Genomic DNA, 22,353 nt, shown 5'->3' with positions numbered 1-22,353 from the left:
ATTTTGTTTGAGGTTACATCTAATTGATTCCCGGACATCCAGACTGCTATATCATCTGCATATATAGATGTGGTGACTGGATTGATGATAGGGATGTCCCTCATCATGATATTATATAATATGGGACTAAGAGTACTTCCTTGTGGGAGTCCGTTTTGCATTACATATATTTTTGATTCACTCTTTCCAATTGTAACTTGAAATGTTCTATTTGAAAGGTAGTTGTAGAGAAAAGTTAGCATTTTACCCTTTATACCACACTGCAATAATTTGTAAATTAGACCTTTTATCCACAATCTATCGTACGCCTTTTCGACGTCTAAAAATAGAGCCAAAGTATGTTCTCCATAGTGTTTTCCAAATCAACAATACTATCAGTGGTGTTGTGGTTTTTTCGGAAGCCGCTGATTATGGGAGGCAAAATATGATGTTTTTCAATGTACCATTCAAGTCTTCCTTTAACCATGCGTTCAAATATTTTGGAGAAGCACGAAGAAAGAGCTATAGGTCTATATGAAGAGACAAGTTTAGGATCTTTCTTTTCCTTAAGAATCGGAACGAGAGTAGAATGTTTCATTTCATGTGGTATATCTCCCGAGTCCCAAATTTTGTTCATTATTTTCAACATTACTTTTTTAGATTTAAGAGGAAGATTTTGATAAACGATATAAGGGATGTTGTCTTTACCTGGGGCTGAATTTTTGCAGGTTTTGAGAACCTTTTCTAGTTCCAAAATTGTGAAAGATTCATTTATTACATGATCTAAACCTTCAGATTGTGCCTGAAAAATCTCAAATTCAAGGTTGGGTAATTGTTTTTTTGTTGGAAAGGTAGATGATCCTATTTCCTGAAAATGATTACCTAATAATTCTGATTTGTCTGGATCTTTTGTTATTACCTTGTTATTTTCAATAAGTGCCGACATTCTGTTAGATTTCTTGCTAGTTATGCCGTTCATCCGTTTGATTGTTGCCCATATTTTGCCTTCGGGAACGAAACGGTTGAGTTTTTTGCAGAATAAATCCCAATATTCCTTTTTCGTTTTACGTAGAATTTTTTGTGCTTCTGCCTTTTTTTCCTTGAAAGAGGCAAGATTTTGTACAGATATATGTCTTGTTAGTTTATTTTTAGCTCTATTCCTCGCTTTTATGCTTTTGGTACATTCGGGAGTCCACCAAGGAATAGGGTTATGCTGTGTTTTTGTGTTAGAAGGAACTGTCTTAAGAATAACATCTGTAAGACTTTTTATGAAAAAAGTATAAAATTCTTGAGGACTTTCAAAATTTATGAATTCATCCATCAATTCTTCACACTTCTTTGCGAAATCAGCCCATTTTGTATTTTTGAAAGACCAAAATTTCCTATGAGTAGAATTATCTTTTCGAGGTGCGGTGTCTTTAGAGATATCCATAAAAAGCTCTATCGATATAGGGAAATGATCACTGCCAAAAGAATTGTTGAGGACCTCCCAGGAGCATCGGTTCGATAAAGCTGGGGAAGTTAAACTAAGATCCAAATTGGACATTTTTCCAGAGAAAGGATCAAGTCTTGTTCCTGAAAGATCGTTTAATATAACTAAATGGTGTTTATTAATGAAATCTTCTATGATAAGTCCGTTATGATCATTTTTCACACTGCCCCAAAGGCTGTTATGGGAATTAAAATCTCCTAGTATGAGAAACCTATCAGTACCACAGGCTACAGTTAGTAATTTATTTAAAATATTTTCATTTAATTTTTGACATGGATTGTAAAAATTGACTATGCCAATATGGGACTCGCCAAAATACACTTTAATATGTTGGATTTCATGTTCCTTATCAAAATGAGGGGTTAAGTAGTCGACCGTGTTGTGGATGTAAAATGCACACCCTCCTCTATTTTGATTTATACGGTTCCTGGGTATACATGTATAATTGGGAATGTTAAAAATATGATCTTCCCCGAACCAAGTTTCTTGTATGCAAATAATGTGATAGAAAAAATTGTGAGGATTGCTTAGGTATCTAATAAGTTCACTGCCATGGCAGTGTAGGCCCTGTGCGTTCCACTGCAATATTGCTAGGGACGCCATGATAAGAAAAGAACTAGCTACCTCCTTCTGCCTGTGGGGTAGGGGTAGATCCACTTCTTAGCAATCGTCCAGTTACCGATTCCACCAGAGCTAAAACTTCATTCTTTGTTTTTCCTTCCACAAAAATGAATATAAGATAGGTAATAAAATTTATAATCTGTTCATTGTCTGCTGTTGTTAAAAAATTACCTTCCGTTTTAGGCTCGTATCTATGTTCTTCTTTTGTATGTTCATAATTAAGATCCATTGGTACTTCTGTTTGTGGTGCAGCCTTTTGGGGGAGGGGTTCTTTTGGACGGACCATCGGAGGGGCGGATTTAGTTTGAGCTACAAGGGGATCAATTTGGTGCTTGTTAGTAGAGTCTACATTATGAGGCGTGGTCAAGTTATTTTCTGCTGTTTTTTCTTCATTAGCGAGCATTTTTGCGGCGTTAGCATAAGTTATGTTCTTAGTTACTTTTATGTGTTGTATTTTCTGTGCCTTTTTAGCCACAGCGCAGCCATTGTATGCTGCAGAATGTCTGCCCCCGCAATTGATACATTTTATATCTTCTTTCTTTTGACATTCCTCAAAAGTATGTGCTTCTCCGCACCTTACACAACGTATCTTTGCTCTGCATTGAGCTATGCCGTGGCCAAACCGTTGACATTTGAAGCATCTTGAAGCACGGGGTACAAAGATCTTAACTGGGAAAATTTGAAAACATAAGTTTACTTGTTGGGGTAGATTTGTTTTATTGAATGTTAGAATCACACTTTTGAGGGGTACCTCTTCGATGGGGCCATTTTCATTTTGTTTTGTTTTCTTAGTAATTCTCTTTGCAAAAGAAACTCCTTGGGTCTTTAGCTCTTGCTTGATTTCCTCTTCTGAGATAGCTGTAGAGACCCCATGAATAACGCCCTTCACTCCGGCTCGCTTTTCTTCTATTTTTACTGGGATGTTGCCAATTTGGGTTATTTGTTGAAGAGCGGTCATTTGCTTTTGGTTTTTGCACTTGACAATAATGCAATGAGGGAGAGAGATAATATTGTCAATTGGATTGGGACAAGTGCATTTAATTGCTCTTGCTATTTCTATGGGATTAACGTTGTTGAAATTCTTGTTTTTTTCTATTGGGCTAATATACAGAGTAAAATTGACCCTTCTGTTTGTGGATGGGGTACTGTGTATCGTAAAAGTTGTGTTGCTTGTACTATCTGACGAAGATTCCGCCCTGGGCGTGATATTTTCCACGTCCAAGCTTCCTTCACGTCTTCGTTTGCCGCGAAATTTGATTTTAGGTGATCGTGCGTACGTGACAGTCCGGAATTCATCGTCAGTGGTATCTTGCAATGGCGGTCCCGTTTTCGCGTGACCCTCTGCCATGATTGGTCCGCCGCTACAGGGCGGGGTATTCAAAAGAATACGTGTTAGCCTATGCGTTAGTGTGTGCGGAATGGGAATTAGTTGAGGGCCAACAAATCCTGCTTACCTTTGCTTTCTCTTTGCAGAAGAAATCCAAATATTGGTCCGAAAAGATCCGTAAAAGATGCGGTTCGATGAAAAAATAGCAATTCTGATAATGAACACCAAAAATTGGAAGGAAATGAAGAGCTCCTCGAGAACCCTTCCTCTTCCGCGCGCGTCACCAACAGCGACAGTGTAGACGTCAACTCCATCTCCATAGGCTTGACTATCTGATAATAACATAAAGTTGTTTATTTAAATACATTAACACTTCATATTGACTGGATATTATAATTGCACATGGAAACAAACACTCTTTATTATTAAGTTCTTTGTTTTATTAAGTAATGCATCTAAACATATATTGCCATTTTATCTGATTTTATTTTGTATATTTGTAAACCCCGACTAGTGAGGAGAGCTTCATAACAGAAACTAGTTTTTCTTTTAGTCATCCTCAGGCACTAGTCGGTGGTAATTTATTCCTCTTGTATATATTCTTATTGTCTTTTGCCTGGAAATAAAATAAATAAAAAAATAAATAAAAAGACTTAATATACACCCCACGGGACTTTGTGATACATGTAAGCCCAACAAATTAGAAACAGTTGAGCATTTTTTAATCGAGTGTCCCAAATATATAATAGAGAGAGCCATGCTACTTACAGAAACAAATCTATCAACCCCCCCCCCAAAAAAAAATAATGGATCTCTTACAGAGTACTAAGGTAGAAACCCAATCTGCATTGGTCCGTTTCGTTCTCAGAACGAAACGATTATATAAAGTCTGAATTTTTCTCCGCCCCCTAATTTTGTATTTTTTATTATTCATTCATTATTATTATTAATTCTTTTTTTCTATAAGCGTTAAATCTATGAAAGGGAGACACAAAGCAGAAGAAGATGCAGACACATGGTCGATTTTTACCCACTTTCCTATACCGTGGGTCACGGCATTGGGGGGCACCAGCAAAAATTTTGAGTCACTAAGTGAGCGCACGAAGCGCGCCCAGTTGCCAGGTATACTGACCTGAGACATTTTAAGGACAGTGCCATTAAACTGATATGTCTCTCACTGGTCAAATAATGCGAGCGCGAAGCGCGAGCTTAAAATTTTTGATATTTAGACCTAAAAAGGGACATTATAATCAATCTTTTGTAATCATGATATGTACCTGTCTCGCTAAATAATGCGAGCGCGAAGCGCGAGCTGAAATTTTTGTAAATATTGACCCCCAAAAAGGAAGATTTTAAGGACTATATTTTAGGAATCCATTAAGAGTATACACATCTCACCATAGTCATCTAATGCGAGTGCCAATAAGCACTTGCTGATTTTGTTAGAATTACATCTAAACATGCACATAAAGCACTTGTAATCATGATCAACATACCCATCTCACTAGTCAAATCTTGCGAGCGCGAAGCGCGAGCTGAAAATTTAGGAAATTCAGACCCGAAGAGGGGCATTTTAAGGCTTGTTTGTAGAAATTCACGAAGACCATACGTAGTTCACTAACCAAATGATGCGAGCGCGAAGCGCGAGCTGAAATTTTTTAATATTCAGATTAGAAAGAGGGACATTTAAGGACTGATTCTAGGAATCCATGGAGAGCAGACATATTTCACCAATCTTCTACTGCGAACGTAAGCACGGACAGGAAATGTTTTATATCAAGACCTTAAAATGGGGCAATCACTTTAAGTAGTCATAAAAAGAAGCATACTATTGTACATAAAACAATAACTCGAAGTGCGAGGAAATATATTTGGCAGTTTGGTGTATATTGACTTAAAAACGGGAGGTTTTAGTAAAACAGGATTATATATATATCTCGGTAAACAGACAATGCAAGCACCAGGAACAATGAAGACATAGGCCCTGAGCAAATTATGTTTCATAAAGTTATGAAAAAAAATGTTTCTTATGTAATATAACATAACATAATTATGATATAATATAACATTATAATGAACAATAATGTCTTCTTTCCCACTTCGTTTCTCTTCCTTTCTCCCTCTTTTTCTCCTTTTTCCCGTTTTTTTTTTTTTTTTGGGGTCAGCCGATTGGGAGGGCACGTGCCCCCCATGCCCCTCCCCATAGTTACGCCACTGGTCCTATACATTTTGATTATATGTCATTTTACTACATCGACAACAGATAGCCCGTAACGCGGAGCTCAGCGATCGTCGTGGATCCTGTTTTTCTCTCTTTTTTTCCTTATTCTTTTTTCCCTTCCTTACCCTTTGCTAATTATTCGAGTTCTTTAATTTGGTGATTTGTCAGGGAGGACAGAAAGGAGTTAAGAATGAAGAGAGAAGTTTTGTTGTTTATTTGTTGGTTTGTTTGGTTTTGTTTTCAATTTTTTTTTTTTTTTTTTTGCACTTTCATCCCATACTTTAGTTTTCGGTGTCCCGAAACCTAAAGTTTTATCAGGCCACAAATCCAATTTACTTTTGTTTTCTGTATTGCAGCTTACTGTAGCAAAAGAAAATAAAACGTGCTGCAAGAAACAGAACGCATACAAAAAAAGAAAAAAGGTAAATTATTATTTTAAAAGGACAAAAATACAATATGTCTATATAAGAAGAAAAGAAAAGAAGAAGAAGAAAAGAGAAAAAATGCAGGAAAAAATGAAACAAGACAAGAAAAAAGAGAACAAATGAAAAGAAACGAAAAAAAAAAGAAATAAAAAGAAAAAAGAGAAAAGAAAAGAAAAAAAATAGGAAAAAAGAGAAAAAAGAAAAATAAATAAGAGGAAAAAAGAAAAAAAAATAACAAGAAAAGAAAAGAAAAATAACAAGAATAACAGGCTGTTGAAAATGAACAAAAGCTGTGGCAAAAATAGTCAATCCTGACTGGTTGCCAACCAAGGAAAGAAGAAGAAGAAGTTGTGGCGTGCGCCTGTAATCCAAGCTGTGGGGAAGTTACAAATTGATACAGAGGTTCGAGGTTCGAGCCCTGGTCACGTCTTTTGGATGATGACGTTAAAGGTCGGTCCCAGGCGTAAATAATCATATCTGATTGATACACGTCTGACAAAACTCAAATACACGCACACACACACAGTTATTCAACGTAAATAAGTTTGTGGGTCTTTGTTTTTTCTATTATTATTTATTCATTATTATTATTCATCATTTGTTATTTGAAATTTCTGGGTCTGGATGAAAGACTATGCTATATTTCCATGTTATTTAACATTAATAAGATAGTGGGGTCTTTGTTATTTATTGACTCTTTAAAAAAATGATTTGTAATTTTGAAATAAGTGGGCTGGAAGGAAGACTACGCTATATTTCCATGTTATTCAACATCAATAAGATTGTGGGGCCTTTGTTTTATTATTATTCTTTCTTATGATTTGTTATTCCAAAATAACTGGGTCTTGAAGAAAGACTACGCTATATTTTCAAGTTATTTAACATCAATGAGATTGAGGGGTCTTTGCTAATATTGTTCTTTATGATTTGCTATTTTGAAATAACCGGGGCTGGAACAAAGACTACATCATATTTCGGCGTAAATATTCATATCTGAATGACACGCGCCTTAAAACCTAAATTAACAACAACAACAGCTATTCAATGTTTAAAAGATTGCGGGGTCTCTGTTTGTTTGTTGTTGTTGTTTTATTATTTTTGAATGATTTTTTTATACTTGGGTCTGGAGGAAAGACTTTGCTATATTCACATTTTGTTCAACATTAATAAGATCGTGGGATCTTGAAAGGTAAAGCAAAGCCGCCTATTGATTTTGGTGTGGGCGGAGACATTGTTGCCATGGTAACAAGAGTTTTTGTCAAGACTGAGGGATCCAAACGTCGTCCGTCCGTCCGTCACAAACCTTATGACACAACTCCACAACCGTAAGTCACTTTTCAACCAAACTTGAATGGTAGATGGACTTGGGGAACCTACATGTTATGCTGCAGTCGGAGGTCACAGAGTAAGGTCAAAGGTCATTTTCAGGTCAACGTTAACGTTTACATGCAAGACTCTCTTATGACACCTAACTCCGCAACCGTAAGTCACTTTTCAACCAAACTTGAATGGTAGATGGATTTGGGGTACCTGCATGTTATGCTGCAGTCTGAGGTCACATGGTAAGGTCAAAGGTACATGCAAGACTCTCTTTCTCCGCAACCATAAGTTACTTTTCAACCACACTTAGATGGTAGATGGGCTTGGGAGACCTGTATGCTAAGGTCATTGTCGCCATGATAATTGTATTTATTTGTCAAATTTCAGTGTGAGCTCTATATATCGCAATGACGGATGACCCGGTGGGTTCGGGTGATACATGTGCTAGGCTGCGCGACCCGCCGAGCATCTCTAGCATTTATTTGCTATTTGAAATATTTGGGTCTGGAGGAAAGACTACGCTAAACTTCTATGTTATTCAACATTAAGAAGAATTAATTTTGGGATCTTTATTTGGAAGGTTGTTTAAATGTTTTATATCATCGGGTCTGGAGGAAAAAGACTGTGACTTTGCGCTATATGAACGCATTACTATAGGGTTTTAGTTTATAACAGATTCGCCCAAAATCCCTTCAAATTTATAGCATTTGTGGGTAAAGTCATTATTACATTTGTGGGCGATCAAAAATTATTACATTTGTGGGTAAAGTGCATTATTACATTTGTGGGTGAAATTATTACATTTGTGGTTAAAGGGTTTTAGTTTTTAGTTTTAAGTAACCAGGTCTGGAGGAAAGACTACGCTTGATTCTCAATTTACTCTTAGCACATATATTTACAATACGCACCGTATAAGTAAAAACAACAACAAAGACATTTATTCCATCAGTTTTGATTAACTGGGTCTGGAGAAAAGACTGAGGTCGATTCTCATTTTTAGTCCACTGGAATGTCATTATTGTATCTTAGTATGGACTTATATTATAATTTTTGAAATAACCGGGTCTGGAAAAAAGACTTTGGACTTATATTATAATTTTTGAAACAACCGGGTCTGGAAAAAGACTGGACTTATATTATGATTTTTGAATCAACCGGATCTGGAAAATAAACTTTGCACTTTTGTGCTATATGAACGCATTACTATAGGGTTTTAGATTTTAGTTACCCGGTCTGGAGAAAAGACTAAGCTTGATTCTCAATTTACTCTTAGCGCATATACTGTATTTACAATACTCGACGTATAAGTTAAAACAACAAGAAAGACATTTATTCCACCAGTTTTAATTAACTGGGTCTGGAGAAAAGACTGAGGTCGATTCTCATTTTTATTCCACTGGAATATCATTATTGTATCTTAGTATTGACTTATATTATAATTTTTTAATTAACCGGGTCTGGAAAAAAGATTTTGCACTTTTGTGCTATATGAACGTATTACTATAGGATTTTTGTTTAGAACGGATTCGCCAAACATCCCTTCAAATTTATTACATGTTTGGCTTGGGAGGGAGGAAAGAAAAATAGGCATCTTGTACTCCAAAATCAATTACCCGGCATGATTTTTATAGAGTATACTTAACTCTAAATAGACTGGGCTATTTCGACGCCTAAGGAGACGGGGGGGGGGGGGGGGGGTGATTCAGCCCCCTTATGATCTCGACGAAAATTGGCATGCGCGTTTTTGCAAAACTATAAGATCAAATTCTGCGAAAAATCTCATTGCTAATGAATTATGCGTAAAATAAAAAAATGTTCTAAATGACTAAATAATGCCCCTAAAATGCAAATTTTTGGTTCACAGACTCTTCTGATCAAATGTTCTTTAAACAATTTCAACAAGGCACATTTATTTTCTTATGTATTTTATTGTTTTCTAAATATCTTATGCATTTCTATGTCTTGCGACCTTTCGTTTTGTTTAACCATAAACAAGATGAAATTAATCTATTTTTAATCAATAAAAAGAAGAAAAATAATGATACATTTATGATTTCTGGCTAAAAACATTATTTGCATTGGATTTGTACACGAATTCACGTTTTTTTTTGCATTGTTGAGTCTGCATTCATTGCAACCTCCAAACTGACCTGATGGTTTGGTAATTCATGTGGTTCTGGAGCCCCCCCCCCCTATTCCCCTTCAAATAAATAGGAGTAGGGGTAAAATTAAATGTATTTTACTTTTCCATATCATAATTTTCATCAATTGCTTTGTTCATCTTGCCAATTTTTATATTTTAAATAAAAGAATTATCAACGTGGTATTTTGTTTACAAAATTATTATTTATTTATTTATTATTATTATTATTATTTTTTTTTTTTGGGGGGGCCGTTCCACTCGCTTACACTTGAATTTTCAAAAGGAACACCTTATCTAACACTCAGCTCTCTCGTTTAGGTTTTGCGTTGCTATACATCCCACTTTTGAGTCCCTACACAATTCGTAAAGCGTAATTAATAGATGACATAAAGGGACATAATAATTATTGAAACTACATGTATCATTTTCTCTGCTTTCACTATAAAACAGTACAGAACTTTACGTAACCATTCGATGTTAATAATAAAAACACTAAAATATTTGAACTGAACTGAATTCGTTGGGTTCCTACTTCCCCGGTGCCCTTGTTAATCCATTGCACCGTATTATAGTTCATGGTAATCTCTATTCATGATTAATCAGATACAGACGGGGCTTGGCGGCCTGACAATTATATATGAACTATATTAATGCCATTTGCAAGAGATCAACAAGTGTCTACTGAACTTTGCAAAATAAAGCAACGGATATTGACATCATAAGCATGATTTAGGAAATGTAACGACCAAATAGTGCCCCGATAACTCACTATATATTCTCAGGGGCGGAAATCTCTCCCAAAAGGTAGGGGGGACACAGGGGCGGATCCAGCCTTCGCCAATAGGGGGGAGGGGCGGAAGTTTGTTTCAGCCATATTTTCCCCGATCGGCAGCTCGAAGATGATTTGTGTTTGTTTCTTTGAAGGAAAAAAATGTGTATGCAACTTAATAATTACTACAAACGCAAAGTGCGAGCAGAAATGAACTGATGGAAAAGATACCTGTTAAAGACTGCGTGCAGTTAGCATTTAACAATAAAATAATGCGAGCGCGAAGCAAGAGCTGATTTTTTTTGGACATTTTCACCTAAAGAATGGAAATTCTAAGCACTTTTTGTAACTCATGCAGAATAGGTATATAAGTATAGACAATTGATGCGAGCGCGAAGCGCAAGCGGAAAATTTCGAGATTTAGTCCTATAATATTTACTGAACGAGACACTCTATTCATGTTTTGTAAATCATGAAAAGGATGAGTATTAATGATGCGAGCGCAAAAAGGTACCTGTTAAGGACTGCTTGCACTTAGCCATGAAGGCGTAACATATTTCAACATTCAAAAAATGCGAGCGCGAAGCTCGAGCTGCAAAAAAAATTGAAAATTTCTATAGAAAGAATGGAAAATTTTAATCAATTTTTGTAATCATGAACAGGATAGCTACATAATTCAACAATTGATGCGAGCGCGAAGCGCGAGCAGATTTTTTTTTCGAGATTTAGACCTAAAAATGGGCCACTCTGTTCATGTTTTGTAAACAGCCATAGGCTGATCTAGGGCTTTTTACCGTGTTTAAATAAAATAAATCAATCAAAATCAATGTTTTGTAAATCATAAAAAGGATGAGTAATAGGGGGTCTTCCTACATTAATAATGCGAGTCCAAAGCGCGAGCAGAAAAATGTTGATATCATGATCTGAAACTGGATAATGATTTAAATAGAGAACAAGTTGAGTATTTGAATAAACATGCGCGCGCGTGTTTCATATTTAGACCTAGAATCTATAGGCATTCTAAATACATCTTTAATCATGAAAATCATGAAACTTTGATATTCCGATCTGAAAAAAGAGTCAATTACAGCTTTATATTTCAAGCACTTTGTAGGAAAATTGTAAGGTGGATATGGATCGCACTTAAAAAAAGAGCTAAAATGTTCATTATTATTACTTTGAGTTTTGACATAGGACCGGGACATCCTTACATGTCATGAAAATGATGATTATCTTCCTACTCCTCTTGCTAAGCGCGAGATGAAACAAAAGGGACAATTTAACTATTGAATCAATATCATATTTATTAATGCCTAATGAGGGCGCGAAATCTGATGATATTATGGCATAAAAACTGGACATTTCACTTTTGTAATTATGAATAGAATGCATCAGTTAATATATTTTTAACCATTAATGTGAGCGCAAATCGCGAGCTAAAATTTTTGATAAACTGTCATGAAAAGGGGATTTTAAGTAGTTTGTTGTATAATCAATATTGAAACATACATAACTCGCCAATCAAAATGCCAGCGTGCAGCACTAGCTGATACGTATTGGCAATCAGACCTGGAAAGGGATATTTTGAAAGCTTTATGGAATACGCGAAAATAATAGGTACCTGATAAATCAAAATTTGCGAACACGCAGCGCAAGCAGCAAATGTTAATAAAATTATTCAGACCATAAAACTGACATTTTTACAGAGCACTTAAAAAAAATCAATTTATAAATCACACAAAATAATAAAAGTTCGATTTCCGAGGTGAAATATGATTTGTATATTGACTTCCAAACTTGATATTTGAGCCCCATATTGAACAAGATATTTAAATCACCTAACAGGCAATGCGAGCGCGAAGCGCGAGCGAAAATTTTATATAGTGGCACGAAAGATTATTTTTATTTTCCAAGTCTTCCCCTCATCTTATTTTATGCACTCGTCGTCCTTCTCTTCTTTTTCTCCTCTCTTTTTCCTCCTTTTGTCCTTTTTCCTACTTTCTTTCCCTTTTTTCTTTTTTTTGCTCCGCCAATAGGGGGGGGGGGGGGCTCGGCCCCCCTGGATCCTCCTATGGGGACAAGGGGCGGGAAAATTTGACAAGCAAAAAAAAAGGTTATCATCCCAAAAGTACGGTCATCTCGTCCCAAAATACATGTTTTATTTCGATTTAGAATGATGTATTTCTTACCATCATAAAAGACCAAAAATAGTAGGGGGGGACATTTGATATGGTGTCCCCCCTACTATTTTGAGTAGGGGGGACACGTCCCCCCTGGGATTTCAGCCCATGCATACTCTGGAAGCTGCTAAATTATCCATTATGAAGATATAAAGGAAATATAACGATCAAAATTCTCCTAAAATAACTGACAATATTTTCTGGACGGAGGTGACATTCGACTGATAAGGTATCCGTCGCAGGATTAGATTTATTTATTTATTTGTTTGAACTATTTATTTATTTATTAATTTGTATATTTGAATATCATTTATTTCATTATATTTATTTATTTATTTATCAATATTTTATTTATTAGGCTACAAATGATAAAATAGGTGTAGGGTAGTCCGGTCCAGTTATAAAAACTGCTTTACAACGGAGCCCTCCACTAAAATGGAGGTCTAAACATCTCACGCAGTTTGATTTTAGTCCAATCAATAAAGTGCATGCGGGAATTACGAATTATTTTTGGATCTTAGTTCAACTGACCCCTGGATATCACATCCAGGGATGTACTTTATGTGAATTCACGTAATAGGATTGATCCGGGCGAGTTGTCTTCATATGCAATTAAGGGTATCAAAAACACCGATTTTCAAAAAAAAGGGTGGCTTTGAAAGACTGGTTAATGGTCAATCGCGGAGTCAAACGTATTTAGGGTATGTTGTTTTCCAAAGCTTTTTTTTTAGACTATATAGCCAAACGTCTTTAGGGTATTTTATTCCCCAAGCTTTTCCCCGGTGTCTTATTCTGGCGACAACTTATTTAGGGGCCAAAATGTGTAAATAAAGCCCACTAAAAACTTATTTAGGGGGTTATTTTGCACACGGGGAAAAGCCGTTTCGGGGGTGTTTGGAAATAATTTGGTCACGCATGTGTACAGCAATACATTTGACTCCCCCCGGGAATTAGAGTTATTTTTGTATCCGCAATCCTTATGACGCTCGCTTAAAATGCAAAGAAAATAATAAATTTCAAACCCTGGCACCGCGCCTCTGGCTTTCATAATACTGCATAAAGTTGTAACACCAATTCGTATACACCTTTATACACTTTCCTTTTTTAAAATTATATGAATAATATGTTTGTGCGATTTTTGTGTCAATTATGACAGTGTATAGCCTGAAATAACGATATCTTATATTTTAATTATTGTCAGTATGTCATCTCGAATCCGCCTTTTTCTCGCTTTGTAAGAGTTCCGTCAGTATCCATGATTTCGTGCCCTACTTTCAAGAAGTACACGCCCATATGATACAAATCGGAGACCACGTGATCCTGCTATTCCATCACGCCAGACAAAGCCATGCATGAAAAGGGGGAATTTGAAACAAATATAAAGGGTCGATTAATGATATACCTGGCACTTTCGAAATGATTATGGTGTATCATCCACAAGCTTACGACCTGAATTACATATCCACAAGGAATCGGTATTTTTATTCCATCGTTAGGAAACCTTGTTACCATTGCTCAATATCTGAACTAAACTGAACGATATATAGTTTCTTTCTTAATAATTATTTTGCAACACAAGCTTTTAAAATGCATTGTGTAGAAAGTCGTCGAGGTTGTATGAAAATGAATTTGAACGTTGTCAGGTGTCTTCAAATAGTAACATTTCTGTTGTTTTCAAATATCTTCAGTACTTCAACCGCGGCACCCATTTCAAATGAGATGACAAGTCCAACTTCTTCACTTCAAGGAAAGCTCAAAACTGAAAATGATGCATCGATGCAACGTTTTCAATCTGCCTATTTCAACAATGGCCCTGATATCACCGAGAAGAAAACGATATCGGCTATCATACCAATGATGGTGAAGGAAATTATATGCCCAGAATGCCAATCCAATATTGGTTCTTTGAAAGTTGAAGCGTTTTTCAGGAATCTGATTGAACAAGCAAGACAAGGGAAAGATATTCCCTTCAGACGCGACATCGTTGCCGACACAGCTTACGATGAGCCGGGAACGAACGAGACATCGGCAGAACTACTATTGGAAACTTCGTCATCGGCCACGCCGGCCAGTCTGGCTAAAGATCTCCCTCCACCACTACATGATAACCAGAACATCCCTGTCGTTCATGAAGGACGAATTCCTTCGCCTCTCCAAGATATCGAAAGCACCACTGCCTTTCCCCAGTCTGGAAGTGATCAGAGGTCGATGTTAGATTCCGCGATGAACGATTCGAAGTCAGCTGCGAGTTTGTTGGTTGTCGGCATCGCTGCCGAACCTCCCAGACCATGCCGAGAGGTCGATCTTTCTCTCCAAGACAACAATTTATGGGATCTTCGCAAACTTAGCAAAGCGAGGCGTCCAGGATTTCTCCCGAAACCTCGACCGACATGGCATGGCATGGATAGAGGTCTTCTTCCACCGTTACCAGATTTCCCGAGACCAAGCCCCTCCGACAATACTCCATTGTTTCCTCGTCCTCCAAATATTGAACCCAACCGCTTTCTTTGGGGGTAAAATATATATCACTAATGTGCGGTGAAACTTTATAATTGTATATCCGTAATGTTTAAGTATAGTTTCTAATATTTTGAATAAAATGGTATCCGGATTTGATCTACCTAACGGAATTACCTTGGACATGATGGAAGGGACGATGGCATATCAATTGAACGATGGGCTTCTCAGCCGATTCGATATTAGTTAATTCCATTAATCTGCTCTGTTGTAGCGAGGAAGAATACGTTTTATCATGAACATTCTAGCCTGGAAGTCATGTTAAGAGTTTACCCCGTGCCACCATTATTAATGAATTAAGCGGTAACATTCTGGCAATTGGCTCAATTTTGGTGTACCAAAACAATCCCCATTTAGTGTATATTTGTTAGCGTAAATCTTGGCTCTTGGCTGTTGACGGGGGGGGGGGGGGTTATAAAGGCCACCGCACACCTTACAATCGGTCTGTGACCCGATTTGGGATAAAACGTAGAAAAATTTGATGCTAAATATTAAGACATGGGATATTTAACTGTGCAATGTTCTTAATCATCGTAAGAATCCCCATGTTCATATGTGACTATGCTATCATCCTTATTAGAATAAAAGCGAATTCAATATATCAACGTAATGGCGCCATAGCAATCGAACGATTGGCTACGATTTACATGTAATTTGGCCTTTACTCTAAAATAAAGGCTTGCAATCATCCAAAATATATTTTTCATTCACACTTTAAGAAAATGAGCCAAATGCGATTTGTTCCAAAATCCGATCGTATATAGGCCACAGTGGCCCGTTGCAGAAAGAGTTGCAATCAATCGCAACTCTAAAAATCATGCGCAACTTGATTTTTAACCAATCAACAGCTCGTATTTGGGACTTGCGATTGATTTTTTGACTTACGTTTAAACGCAACTCTTTCTGCAACGGACCACAGTTCCGGGTAATCGAAGATTTAACACTACCTGTTTTGTACATAAATGATCTGTGTAGTTTTTGTTTAAACTCTTCGTGAAATAAGAGTGAAAAGAAAATGAAATTTCATCATTTTAATGCACATGTCACTGTGATACAATCGGTAGAGATGCCTCCATGAAAAATAATAGTCACATACATGCAGATTGGTAATTATTACCTGTTCTTGACCATGCTACACATCAATGAAGACAAAAAATCTAATTCATTGGTTTGACATGCAGGGATGCCATACGGTTTTGGGAGAGATGTACTGTAAGTTTAAGAACGCCTTTAAAGTGTATATTTTCGTTATTAAATTGTATTCATTGCGTGTTTGTCATGATTTCCTAGTTTTATAAAGCGTGTTTTTCTTTTATCTAACACGTTAATTGGTCGAGAATCCATTCTCTACCTCTGTGCATCTTGAAATAATGACTCATGATTGAAATGAAGGATATTAAAGAATTCACAGTTACCAAATTAAAGGGGAATCACATCTCAAAATTTTCGGCTCCCGTTTCACAATTCCTCGCTTTTGTCATCACATAAAAATATATTTACATACCACGGTCGAACGAGTATCTTTGTTTACATATCAAGTAGATTCTACGAATCTTGAAAAAATAATCTCAAATAAAAATGAAAGCTACAACAAATAGCTGCTACTACTACTACCACCACTACTACCACTACTACTACTACTACTACTACTACTACTACTACTACTACTACTACTACTACTACTACTACTACTACTACTACTACTACTAATATTACTACTACTACTACTGCTACTACTACTCCTACTACTACTACAACTACAACCACTGCTCTCATTGCCACTACACTTATACATCATCATTATGGGACAAGTCTACCAAAGCAAAAAGTTTATTTAAATGAAAAGAGCAAACACTGAAAAATTTCATCGAAATTCGGATGTAAAATAAGAAAGTTAAATTTCACAAAACTGGTTATATGCACATCTTTGATGAAATTTCCAGCGTTATGCTTGATTGATTTTTTTCGCTATTGATTCGATTCAACAATTTCTGGGGTGGACTTGTCCTTTAAGAATCTGAGCATCATCACTTCTTAACATCACGTTGCACCATTGGTTTATGGACATTTCTATCTTTAAAATGCAATTTTGCGAAGTAATCATGGATGTGGGATAAAGTCTTCAGGAACGGACTCAAAATGAATCAGCAATCATATTGATGGCATCGCTTTTTTCACCTTGTGATAATCCTTAAGATTCTGTAGAAACTGGCGAGAATGGATATGGAATAAAAATATGATAATATCACGACACAATGATCATGGTGATTGATCTATCGGAAGCTCAAGTGTAAAACCATGGAAGTAGACCTCCATGGTAAAACTAAGATGAGAGAGAGAAAGGGGGAAGAGAGAGAGAGAGAGGGGGGGGGGGGGTAAGTTGTGTTGATGGTACTTACGTGTTTGCGTGGTGTGTGTGTGTGAGTATGGGTTGGGGCGGCCGGTGCATAAAGATGGAAGTGTGCAGTTAAAAACGGGGTTAAAAAGAGGGTGGAGTTCAGCGTTTTGGGGTGTGTGTTTTAAATATGAATTTGTAGATGGATGTATTAGAAATTAAGCGTGTGTAGAAAGAGAGATATTATGGTGGGCCGTTCCCGCCAAAACGCATGCCAGAACCATACGCGTGCAAGCCAGAACGTACGCATGGTTCTTTCATAACGTACGCGTGGATCTGTCATAACCATATCGAAAACTTGTATGCAGTGTACCGGACATGTAAAAACATATAGCAGACGACGTTTGCAGACCTCGCGATCATCGTATGACTAGTGGTGCGGAATGTTCCATTGCGGCTTTATGGGGGAAATAGCATTACAGAGGGATAAAATGTATACACACATAATGTTTCAGCGTTGATTCGCAATATTTTGAGTCAATTTTCATGAATTATCGTTGTTTGAACATTTAAACATCATTATAAAATGAAAGAAATAAGCAAAACTTAATTTTCAGACTTAGCTATATATGCAGTGGTAAGCTAGGATGCACCCCTCGTATACATAATGGACCCGTCACGAGTGTAGGTTTGCTCTTCGGACATCACTATCACAAAGAAAATCTCCTCTGATTTGATGATAAAAGTGCCCTATTTCCTTATTAACCAATCTCCATGGTTCTTTCATGAGTATTTGCCTTACAATGTGCCCTTTATTGTAATCTGGGCGGAAATTCATGATACCACCACCCACCGATGTGACGACGGATATAATCCACCCGGGTACTATAAAAATGTCCCCCAAACCCATTATCCCAATACATATTCCTGACTATGGATGGTTTCTAGTGATTTTAATGTAATAAAGTGCCATATTTCCCACCAATTGAATGTAAAAAAAATTATGGTCATCTGATAGAAGAAGTTGTTACCATTCATTTCAGGGGGGCGGAAATTCTATCTGAATCAACGCTTGTCCTTGATACACATTTGTTTGTGAAAAAAGGGTATAATGCAAGGGAATTCTGCATGTTATAAGGGTGCGCGCGTGCAGCGAGGACCTTCTGTCCGCTAGTTTTCCATATGGTACGTATGGCCCGGGGGGGCCACTTACATTGACGAGTGGATACCATGCGCGACCAAAAAAACACGTAAAAGGGATGTCCTTTTCACGATAGGGCACGTTACGTACGTAACGTGATAAGGGTGTCAAAAACACAAAAATAATGAAAAAAGGGTGTCTATTTCGCCAGGAAAATTACGTGTTTAGGGTCGAATTTGCGGGAATGATAAAACAAAATTAAAATGTTTTATAAAGGATGTCCATTTTGCCCCAACACTTCGTGTTTAGAGTCCGATTTGCGCGAGGTGTAGAAGGTGGGGTCGTACCTAAACCAAATAAGGTAAAGCCGACGACCGAAGGACCCGTAACAATAAAACATTCCTGTACTTGTTTAGGGGTTCATTTCAGGGAATATTTGCCAAGAGTGTCGTTTTGTTTCCAATACTTGTTAAGGGTATGGTTTCACACGCCAATACTTGTTAAGGGGTGCATTTTCAGAATATGGAAATTACGTGTTTAGGGTGCTTTTCGAGACCCCATGGTCGCGCATGGTATCCATTCGTGAATGGAAGTGGCCCCCCCGGGACGTATGGTCTTGACAGAACGTACGTATGGACATTTTCTATTATATTTCTATGACATTCTTAACGTACGTATGGTTTTGGCATTACGTACGCGTGGTTATGTCATATACGTACGCGTGGTTTGGTCTATGAGTTGATTATTTTACCGGGAACCATGCGGACGTAATGAAAGAACCACGCGTACGTAATGACAGAACCACGCGTACGTTATGCCAAAACCATACGTACGTTAAGAATGTCATAGAAGTATAATAGAAAATGTCCATACGTACGTTCTGTCAAGACCATACGTACGTTATGACAGATCCACGCGTACGTTATGAAAGAACCATGCGTACGTTCTGGCTTGCACGCGTATGGTTTTGTTTTGGTATGCGTTTTGGCGGGAACGGCCCACCATCATAAGAGATGGCCTAGGGGTGTGAGCGTGTGAGGATACGCGCACCTGGTGCGTGTAGAATAGGACGATGTGTATGAACACGTTTTTATGTAGCTAGTAAAGCTAAAGGGACAGGGTGTATGTATGTGTGGGGTGCGTACGTGGGGATGTACGGTGTGCATACTTATTTAGAAAAAGGGGATGGTGTTGATATGTCGATATTTTCGTATGAAAAGGGAGGTAGCTGTGTGTGAGGTGCGTGTCTGTCGGGGTGTGTATATCAAGGGAGTGTGTGCGTGTGTGTGTGTGTGTATTTAAAAGAAAGTGTTGTAAACAGTGGCATACCTGGGAAGGGGCAAAGATTTTCTTACAGAAATTGATGTTTTAAAGAGGAGTAGAAAGGTTGGATAAGTGAAAACCTTTTGCATATGCCTACGGTCTCTTTTTGGCCTCTTTAAATGGTTTAAACCAACATTTATATGTTGGATTCACAGGAAGTATGGTTGGATATAACATTTTGGAAAATGTCACTCCTCAAATCTTTCAATGTCTGATTTAATATTTCAGTAGTTAGTAGGAATCAACAAATAAATATATTGATGAATGAATGAATGAATAATTATATAAATAACAAATGAATAAATAAATGAATGGATGAATATGATGGGTGTGTGTAGAAAGAGAGGGGGTGTGTGTGTTCAAAGGTCCGCCTGTAACAGGGGCCGCGGAACGGGGAGGGGGGTGGGCTTCAGCCCCCACTTTTTTCCAAAACCATGTACAAACGTAAAAATCACCATCTGTTAGTGATTTTTTGGTCAGCCCCCCCCCCCCTCCGTGGCGTAATGAGCCAGACTTGAATTTTGAGGGGGCAAGATATGGTATATTGGGCAAAATCTATTTAAAAAAAAGTTGCGAGCGAGCAAATTTTGTGATAGATTTTTACATAATATTCAGAAATATCATATTTTACCAATCTCTCTTCCCCTTTTTTCCTTTCCTTTTTTTTTCTTGGTCGTGATTTTTTTTTTTTTTTTTTTTTTTTTTTTTTTGGGGGGGGGGGGCATCTGTCCACTACGCCACTAGCTCCCCCCCCCACTTTCAGAACTGTTCCAAGGCCCATGTGTAAGGGAAATTTTGAGTAGTTGCCTCATGTACAGTACCTATATATAGATTGGATGTTCGGAAAGAAAGGAAAGTGTAAACCCTTTACAGCCTGGGCTAGTTTAAAATTGCAGAGCCACCCACCCGCGGGGTGCTTATGCAACTCCTGAGATCTCGGTTAATCGTGAAGAAAATTGGCAAGCACGTACGTCACCCATGACGTATTTCCGAAAATTAGATACTTTATTGTACCAAAGTGGCGATATCATTTTTTTTTTTAAATCGTCGGCTACACTCTTCTAGTCAAATATAAAATGAAATCAACTGCTTAACGTGAAAATAATGAAACATTTATGGATTTAGGCTTGCACATTTAATCATGACTACAATTTTGGGTCTGACATGCACTGAAGAAATGCTGCTTATAACTTCGGAAGGGCGTAATCAGGCCTCGAAAATTTGGTCTTAAAAAGTTGCGAGAGACTTGAAGTAGTGAAATGTTGCGGCACGTTCTTTTTTCGTTTTATCGCAAAAATATATGGAGAGGGTGAGGGAGAATATACTTGTGACATCACATCGGGCTACCATTCGACCATTGTGGAGGTGCCGTGGCCGAGTGGTCTAAGGCGCCTGGCTATACATGGAAACTCCGCGGTTCGATCCCCGGCCGCGGCACCTATGCCCGTGAGCGAGGCATTTAATCTACAATGCTCTTTTATCCTGCTTTCAAATAAATGGAAATGCTTTATGTATTATTGGTAACTAGGTGTGCACTTGTTTTAAAAAAAAATCGAGAAAGCCCCCCCCCCTAAATTCCCGAAAGGCTGGGTAATAATAATAATAATCATGATAATAGTTACACTTATATTTTTCTAAGCGCTTTACATTGCAATTGTTATTGCCCCTGTCAATGTATGCACTTTCCCCATTCCCTGGGGAACAAGATTTCCAAGACTCAACTGCTAGGCATACTACATAGGCTTTCGCATCCTACCGGGTACCCATTTAAAACCTGGGTGGAGAGTGGCAAAGTGTGGATTAACGCCTTACCAAAGGACGCTAGGCCGTGGTGGGACTCGAACACACGACCCTCTGATTGCAAGGCGAGAGTCAGAACCACTATATACATCACGACGCTTCCACGGGTACAGTTTACCCGACGCTTTGTGAAAATATCGGTCAAATTACATGCATGTATACGAATGTTGGGGACCAATTTACCCGATTATTTGTAAACATTCCAAGGCAAATAGAGGAAGGGTCGGGTAAACTGGACCCAACCTTTCGTGAATTTAACACTTTTTCTCGAATGTCGGTTTACGCGATTGCCCGACAAGACGCACCCCCCCCCCCCGATGATTTGATGGGACAAGCCCGAAAATTCAGGTGATTACTTTTCACATTTTGAAAAGGTGTTATCCTTCGATCGTTTCACTTTTGAAGAGGGAGTAATTTCACTCTCTCAAACATTATTATTCTTGTCAATCTAAAGAGTACCTTAGAGGGGTACTCCGGGCTGAAAATAATCATATCTATATACGTTTCACTTTTGAAGAGGGAGTAATTTCACTCTCTCAAACATTATAATTCTTGTCAATCTAAAGAGTACCTTAGAGGGGTACTCCGGGCTGAAAATAATCATATCTATATGAATAGAGAAGTAAAATACAAAGTTATTGAATTCTAAAGTTTTGCAATATCTTGTGAAAACGGTTAATTGGACACCTACATGAATATTCATTAGGTGAGATGATGATGTCCCATCTCCACTTTGCCTTTCCTTATGTTATTATATGAT

Source organism: Lytechinus pictus, chromosome 4 (assembly GCF_037042905.1).
Source record: "Lytechinus pictus isolate F3 Inbred chromosome 4, Lp3.0, whole genome shotgun sequence".
Taxonomy (NCBI): Eukaryota; Metazoa; Echinodermata; class Echinoidea; order Temnopleuroida; family Toxopneustidae; genus Lytechinus; species Lytechinus pictus.
Note: the sequence above shows the minus strand (reverse complement) of the source record.